We start from the raw sequence: 9,240 nt of genomic DNA on the forward strand, positions 1-9,240 counted from the left end.
TTACTGAAGTCCAAGTAAATTATATCCACAGCATTCTTCTGATCCACTAATTTTGTCACTTGGTCAAAGAATGCAATAAGATTTGTCTGGCATGATCTGTTTTTGACAAACACATGTTGGCTTTTAGTAATGACTTTGTTTGCCTCTAGGTGTTTGCTGATTCGTTGTTTGATTATCTTTTCCAGAATTTTCCCAGGCATTGAGGTCAGGCTGATAGGTCTGTAATTTCCTGGGTCCATTTTTTTCCCTTTTTTGAAGATGGGAACTACATCAGCTCTTTTCCAGTCCAGTTCCCCAGTGCTTCAGGATCTTTGAAAAATATGGTTCAATGGTTCTGAGATTATATCTGCCAGTTCCTTGAGAACCTTGGGGTGTAATCCATCTGGTCCTGGTGATTTGAACTCATCTAAGCTGGACAGGTGCTCACTTACCGTTTTCTTGCCTATCTTAACTTGTGTTTCTATTCTGTTTTTTATGGCACTATTTTTGGTAGGTTGGTCTGTTTGTGTAAAGACAGATGGAAAAAATGAATTAAATAGTTCTGCTTTCTCCCTGTTGCTTGCCACCTTCTTGCCATTTTCCCCCACTAATGGACCAATCATTTCCTTCACTTTTTTCTTGTTTTTTACATGTTGAAAGAAGCTTTTTTGTTATCTTTTACTTTGGTCGCAAACTTTAGTTCTTTTTGAGCCTTAGCTTTCCTCATTTCATCTTTGGAGGCCCGGGCTATTTGCTGATATTCTGACTTAGTTATGTTCCCCTCTTTCCACTTTCTATACTTGTCCTTTTTATCTTTCAGTTTATCAGAGAGTTCTTTATGCAGCCATGCTGGTTTCTTTTGAGAGCTGTTATTTTCCCTCTTTGTTGGTATTGTGCTGGACTGGGCTTTTATTATCTCACTTTTCAAAATTTCCCAAGCTTGAGTTGTTTTCCCCTTGAGGATTCTCATCCATGGAATCCTTTCCAAGCCCTCTCTAAGTTTATTGAAATTAGCTCTCTTAAAGTCCAAGACTCTAGTTTGACTGTGTTCTATTGCTTGTGCTTCCATAATGTTGAATTCCAATATTGCATGATCACTTCCTCCCAAGTTTCCTGTGGCTTCAACACCTTCTATCATTTCATCTCTGTTAGTGAGAATTAGATCCAAAATGGCTAATCCCCTAGTTCCCTTCTCTACTTTTTGGGAGACAAAATTGTCTGCTAGGTTTGCAAGGAATCTGTTTGATCTTCCACTTGGTGCAGAGTTTATCTCCCAGTTGATGTCAGGGTAGTTAAAGTTAATAAATAAGAACTCTTCTCAGACATTGATCATCTTGAGTATTTATATGATCCATTCAATTTATGTGACTCAAGTGTTGAAAGGAAAGTCTTCATTAGGGTCTAGTCCAAGCTGGGAATAACCAAAATGCTTTAGAAAGAAGGCTGCAGTTTACCGAAATGAAGAGCCAGACAGAAAAATGGCTCTGGGAAGAACTAACCACATTTAATCAGAATGGTGGGTTTGTATACCTTCTTGGGCTTTTGTTTGGAGTTGTTCCTGTGGCATGAACTTTGACCTGAGTCTGAGTGTGCCTTTCTGGTATTCTGAAGGTGGTGGGTTACTCATATTATGTCCCAAAGGTCATATTCTGCTTCCCTGGGGCTGTGGCTGATGAGTGTTGGATTTTTGGTGTAAGGGATCGTTGATTCTAGGGATCTTTATCTTTTTAATCCAAGCTCCCCAGCTCCAATCTTTCTGACAAGATTATCACAGCTGCATTTCTGCAGACCTGATTTCTGTTTGGGGCAGAGAGACTTGTGGGAGGGGGGTTGGTTTCTGCCTTTAAGATCCTTTAGGGAAATATATTCTGCCTTTTTAATATTTCCCAAAAATATTTCTTTCTCTTGGGGGGGAGGCTGACTTCCCACACAAGTTATATCCTCATCCAGCTAACTGAATTTGTTGGGACACTTTACCAAAGGTTGATGGGAGCTCCTAATTTTATTCAAATCTGAGTTAATAATTTAATTTCTTCGGGATTTCATCAGCAGTTTGATTGGATCTTTTTGGAACATTGATGTGACACTAAGAAAAATGCCAGTTATCTTTCTACTTTCCAACAGGCTTACAATGTTTCAGTCGTAGCCCTAACAAAGAGTCTGTGATGTCATCATCCTACTAATCTATTACTATTTCTCAGTAAACATTTTTGCTTACATTGGCTAATCCTCCAAGAGCTATTTGTTTCAGCTTGGAATTCTGCTTTCTGGTTTCCACCCAACAACACTCATATTTTTGGGGAAAGAACTATTTTTTTGTGAGATTATTAATTCTGGCATTTTGACCACATATTTGAGTCCTTTTCCAAAGAAACGTCCATCCTACTTGCAAACAAGTAATAGAGGCAATGATAATTTTAGCTTCATATTTATTAAGGAATTTAGTTCCTAATAATGTATGTGATATAAATCTAGAATGGATTTTTAGCTAAGATGCAAACTTTCCAAATTCTTGATCAAGAAGTTCAAGTTCCATTATTGAATACTATTACAAGGTTGAAAGTTCCTTGATCCCCACTGGGTTCTGTAGTACTGTTATCAGACACAAAGAATCTGATCAGAAACCTGTACACCTTCCACTATTTCTTCAAAATATAACCAACTGTAGTTTGTGTCAACCCATTCATCAAAATGTGAACCAGCTCCATAAATAAATGACAGCCCCATCTCCATGATTCCTATATTCCTGAAAGTCTGTTTTTTTTTGTTTGTTTTTTTGATGCTTGAATTGTTTTCTTCTAGTGAGTAATGGCAAAACTGTCCCGATACGTTGCGCGACGTCATGTGACATCGCGAGTGTGACATCTATGTAAGTTTTTAATCTTTTAAAATTTAAATTAATAATTCACTTATTATTGCAACAAATCATAGTGAGGTATCTTTGGCAGCATAATCTTTTAATAAAAACTAATTTATAACCTAATACAAACTAATCTTAAAGAAAGAGAATAGAGTATAAGGAGTAAAAGGTGCCAGGGAAAAAAATAGAAAGAAAGAAGACAGAGAAAAGTAAGAATATAATAATGAAAGAGAATCTTCATCACAATAAGTACAAAATAATATAGTGAATTTTCACTCCCTCTACGATAGACATGTCAAACTCGTGACATCATGTGACGTCGCGCAACGTATCGGGACAGTTTTGCCATTGCCAGCAATGGGGATGGCACGGCTTCCGGATGATGCGTCCGGCCCGTGGGCCGGCAGTTTGATACCCCTGCTCTAGGACTACTATTAATTATATCTTCATCCCATATCAATCTTTGGTCTATAGACAAAGATAAAACATCATATATTCATTCCTGAAAATCTATAAGGGATTGTCAGAAGTAACAACATATCTTGTTTTAATTTATACAAATAAGCCAAATTTATATTCCTTCTATTCTAACATTTTTAATGTTAAGTTTATTCAAATATTGTCATAGGATTTGATTTCTTCATTTCTTCAGTGTCCCATTTCATAGAATTCAAGTCTTTAACAAGTCTCTTTTGTAAATCAATAGGAAAAAAAAGTATCCAAATAATTTTCTTGTTTTATCATTTGTATTTCTCTTTTGAATTTTTAAATCTCAGCCAGTTTCTTTTACCGATCCAGTAAAATATCCTTTTCAAAGTCATTCTTTTGGTTTGCCAGTTTCAATGCCATTGTCTTTTTAGATGGAGAATAAGGGCATCTGGAGAAGAATGGTGGACTGAAAGTGTCTTCATGAAAATGGAGCTGACAACTGCAGTGAAGAACAAAGAGTCAGTGAGCAGACCAGCTCTTTGAAAGCTCTCTGGACAAGGAGATGATGGGAGATTGTTCATGTGTGCTCAGCTGCTCTCACAAGACAACTGCAGGACAGTGAACTCCTGCAGCTTTGAGTGCTGGGACACAATAGGAATAGCCATCTTGTTCACAATCACATAATGCCTTTTTAAAGGACATTAGGTTTGCTAATCTTATTGGCTAATCAGGTTTAGAAATTGCTCATATAACTATTTCTAAGCTATTTAGAGACCTTCAGAATGATAAGTTTGAAAATGCAGGGTGAATTTGCCTTCAATCCTGAACAAAGGAAAATGTTAATCATAAACTTAAAAATTTAAAGAATTTGGCATAAAGCTAAATAAGATTTTGATACTAGAAAGTTATAAAAAGACTAAGGATCCAGATAAATTTGGAGTATTGAAACTTTTATGATAGGATTTTGGAATTAATTATAAAGAACAACACTACCAAGGTTGTAAGAATACCAACCTTGCTGTGAAGCAAAATCAAGACTCTAATAGCGAGAATCACACAAAGTGCACTAACCAATTAGGTGGTAAGACAATAGGGGAACTCAGGCATCACACAGGTTATGTAGAAAGTAAACACAGGGCCGGTCATAAAGGACTCAAATGTCTACACACCAATGCACAGACTATGAACAGCAAACAGGGTAAACTAGAAATTCAGGTTAATGAGGGCAGATATGATATTGTTGCCATTACGGAAACATAGTGGGATGAAACCCACACATGGAACACACAGCTAGAAGGATTTAAATTATTTAAAAGAAACAGACCAAATAAAAGAGGAGGTGGAGTTACTCTCTATATAAGAAATAACTACATCTCTACAGAAATAGAGCACAACAATGATAAAAACTGTCTTGAATGCATTTGGGTCAATATAAAAGGGGAAAAATGACATTGCCATAGGTGTATACTATAGGCTACCCAGCCAGAGGAAATAGATGAACTTTTTGCTAATCAGCTAACTAAAGTATGTAGGAAGCATATCACAATAGGAATGAGGGACTTTAACTACCCTGACATCAACTGGGAGACAAACTCTGCACCAAGTGGAAGATCAAATAGGTTCCTGACAAACCTAGCAGACAACTTTGTCTCCCAAAAAGTAGAGAAGGGAACTAGGGGATTAGTCATTTTGAATCTAATTCTCACTAACAGAGATGAAATTATAGAAGGTGTTGAAGCCATAGGAACCCTGGGAGGAAGTGATCATGCAATATTGGAATTCAACATTATGGAAGCACAAGCAATAGAACACAATCAAACTAGAGTCTTGGACTTCAAGAGAGCTAATTTCAATAAACTTAAAGAGGGCTTGGAAAGGATTCCATGGATGAGAATCCTCAAGGGGAAAACAACTCAAGAAGCTTGGGAAATTTTGAAAAGTGAGATAATAAAAGCCCAGTCCAGCACAATACCAACAAAGAGGAAAAATAACAGCTCTCAAAAGAAACTAGCATGGCTGCATAAAGAACTCTCTGACAAATTGAAAGATAAAAAGGACAAGTATAGAAAGTGGAAAGAGGGGCACATAACTAAGTCAGAATATCAGCAAATAGTCTGAGCCTCCAAAGATGAAGTGAGGAAAGCCAAGGCTCAAAATGGACTAAGGCTTGTGACCAAAGTCAAAGATTACAAAAAAAGCTTCTTTTAACATGTAAAAAACAAGAAAAAAGTGAAGGAAATGATTGGTCCATTAGTGGGGGAAAGTGGCAAGAAGGTGACAAGCAACAGGGAGAAAGCAGAACTATTTAACTCGTTTTTTGCATCTGTCTTTACATAAAGGGAAAAAAACAGATCAACTTATCGAAAATAGTGCCATAAAAAACAGAATAGAAACGCAAGTTAAGATAGGCAAGAAAATGGTAAGTGAGCACCTGTCCAGCCTAGACGAGTTCAAATCACCAGGACCAGATGGACTACACCCCAAGGTTCTCAAGGAACTGACAGATGCGATCTCAGAACCACTGAATTATATTTTTCAAAGATCCTGGAGCACAGGGGAACTACCAGAGGAGAAGAGCTGATGTAGTTCCCATTTCAATAGAAGAAGGGGACGACAGAGAATGAGATGGCTGGATGGAGTCACTGAAGCAGTAGGTGTGAACTTAAATGGACTCCAGAAGATGGTAGAGGACAGGAAGACCTGGAGGAACGTTGTCCATGGGGTCGCGATGGGTCGGACACGACTTCGCAATTAACAACAACAACAAGTTCCCATTTACAAAAAAGGAAAAAAAATGGACCCAGGAAATTACAGACCTATCAGCCTGACCTCAATACCTGGGACGATCCTGGAAAAGATAATCAAACAACGAATCAATGAACACCTAGAGGCAAACAAAGTCATTACTAAAAGCCAACATGGGTTTGTCAAAAATAGATCATGCCAGACAAATCTTATTGCATTCTTTGACCAAGTGACAAAATTCGTGGATCAGAGGAATGCTGTGGACATAATTTACTTGGACTTCAGTAAGGCATTTGACAAAGTAGATCACAACCTACTACTTGACAAGATAGAAAAATGTGGGGTAGAAAGCACCACCACCAGATGGATCCGTAGCTGGCTGACCGGCTGTACTCAGTGTGTGGTCCTCAATGGAACCGCATCTACATGGAGGGAAGTGTGTAGTGGGGTGCCCCAGGGCTCTGTTCTGGGCCCAATGCTCTTCAATATCTATATCAACGATTTGGATGAGGGGATAGATGGGGAACTCATCAAATTTGCAGACAACACCAAGCTGGCAGGAACAGCCAACACTCCAGAAGACAGGCTTAAGATACAGAAGGATCTGGACAGACTTGAACACTGGGCACTAACTAACAAAATGAAATTCAATGGTGAAAAAAGCAAGGTTCTACATTTAGGCAAGAAAAACCAAATGCACAAGTACAGCATAGGTGGCACCATGCTCAATAGTAGTAACTGTGAAAGGGACCTCGGAGTCCTAGTAGACAATCACCTAAATATGAGCCAGCAGTGTGCTGCAGCTGCCAAAAAGGCCAACACAGTGCTAGGCTGCATTAACAGAGGGATAGAATCAAGATCACGTGAAGTGTTAATACCACTTTACAATGCCTTGGTAAGGCCACACTTGGAATACTGCATCCAGTTTTGGTCACGGCGATGTAAAAAAGATGTTGAGACTCTAAAAAGAATACAGAGAAGAGCAACAAAGATGATTAGGGAACTGGAGGCTAAAGCATATAAGGAACGGTTGCTGGAATTGGGTATGTCTAGTTTAATGAAGAGAAGGATGAAGGGGGATATGATAACAGTGTTTCAATATCTCGGGCTGCCACAAAGAAGAGCGTGTCAAGCTATTTTCCAAGGCGCGTGAAGGCAGGACAAGAAGCAACGGGTGGAAACTAAGCAAGGAGAGAAGCAACCTAGAACTAAGGAGAAACTTCCTGACAGTTAGAACAATTAACCAGTGGAACAATCTGCCTCCAGAAGCAGTGAATGCTCCAACACTGGAGGTTTTAAGAAGAGACTGGACAGCCATTTGTCCGAAATGGTATAGGGTTTCCTGCCTGAGCAGGGGGTTGGACTAGATGACCTCCAAGATTCCTTCCAACTTTACTATTATGGATCATCGCACAGTCAGCCAGATGTTCAGACTGGATTTGGCATTTTGTCTACCTATCGAGTCCTTACCCAGGACCTGGGATAGGCAGATGTGGATGTTTGATGGTATTACAGATATCGTCGCAGGATGGAAGCAGTTCCTAGTAAGACCGCCTTTTGCAATTGACTAATAGCGAATTTGTCAATGCCAATGGTGTTCAAGTGGTGCTCCAGTTGTTTTGGGATTGCACCCAAGGAGCCTATTACTATTGGTACTACCCTTGCTTGCTTTTGCCACAGTCTTTCTATTTCTATTTGTAGGTCTTTGTATTTTGTTATCTTCTCCAGTTCTTTCTCTTCTATTCTGCTATCTCCAGGCACTGCCACGTCCACTATCCAGACTTTTTTGTCTTTCTTATCGACAATTGTTAAGTCTGGGGTGTTATGTTGCAGGTGCTTGTCTGTTTGAATTGTGAAGTCCCAGAGCAGTTTAATTTTATCATTTTCTATGACTTTCTCTATTTTATGATCCCACCAGTTATTATTAAAATCTCATGGAAGTAGATCCTGTTTGGGGTTTTGCAATCTGTAACGAAGGTAAAGTAATTGCATGATTTTAAAAACTAAGCACTGGAGGGAAATAAAGATTTTAGGTAGAAAAAAATAGAAGGCTACAAAATGATGCAAAACAATGGAATGGAATGGAATGGAATGGAATGGAATAGAATAGAATAGAATAGAATAGAATAGAATAGAATAGAGAGTTAGAAGGGACCTTGGAGCTCTTCTAGTCGAGGGGTCTCTAACCTCTAATCAGCATGCCAGCAACCGGTTGGCACAAACAAGCAAAGCCCCATCTTTGGGATGCAGGCAGCACACAAAAGCACGCACTTCTTAGGCAGGAAACTCTATACTATTTCAGACAAATGGTTGTCCAATCTCTTCTTAAATCTTCCAGTGTTGGAGCATTCACAACTTTTGGAGGCAAGCTGTTCCACTGATGGAGAACAACTTGACTCTCTCTTCTTTGTGGCCACCCCTGAGATATTGGAACACTGCTATCATGTCAGCCTTGTCCTTCTTTTCATTAAACTAGACATACCCAATTCCAGCTTGGTGTCGTCTGCAAATCTGATGAGTTCCCCATCTATCCCCTCATCCAAATCATTGACCACTCCGCCCTCGCGCCCCGTCGCGCACAGATGATGCTATGGGGCACGGGCGGAGGGCGTGGCCACCTTGGTGCTGCTGGGCTGCCTGGGCAATCTGCTGCGGCGGGCTGTGGAGGCAGTGGGTAGCCCTGCGGACAGGTGGGGTGGGGCTGGAGTGGGCAGGGTGGGGGTGGGGTGAGGGTGGGGCAGGGGCGGTTTTGGGGCACTTGGTCTCTAAAAGGTTCGCTATCACTGACCTATAGTATACCTGTGCATTTGGTTTTTCCTGCCTGAATGTAGAACCTTACTTTTTTCACCATTGAATTTCATTTTGTTAGATAGCGCTCAGTGTTCAAGTCTGTCAAGATCCTTCTGTATCTTAAGCCTGTCTCCTGGACTGTTGGCTATTCCTGCCAGCTTAGTGTCATCTGCATATTTGATCAGTTCCCCATCTATCCCCTCATCCAAATCATTGATGAAGATGTTGAAGTGTACTGGGCCTAAAATAGAGCCTTGGGGTACCCCACTGCAAACTTCCCTCCATGTAGATGCAGTTCCATTGAGGATGACACATTGAGTGCAGTTGGTGAGCCAGTTACGAATCCATCTGGTGGTGATACTGTCTAACCAACATTGTGGTCTATTTTATCAAATGTCTTACTGAAGTCCAAGTAAATTATATCCACAGCTTTCCTC

The sequence above is a fragment of the Crotalus tigris genome, unplaced genomic scaffold, assembly GCF_016545835.1.
Source record: "Crotalus tigris isolate CLP2741 ecotype Arizona unplaced genomic scaffold, ASM1654583v1 scf7180000023661.158680, whole genome shotgun sequence".
NCBI classification, from domain to species: domain Eukaryota; kingdom Metazoa; phylum Chordata; class Lepidosauria; order Squamata; family Viperidae; genus Crotalus; species Crotalus tigris.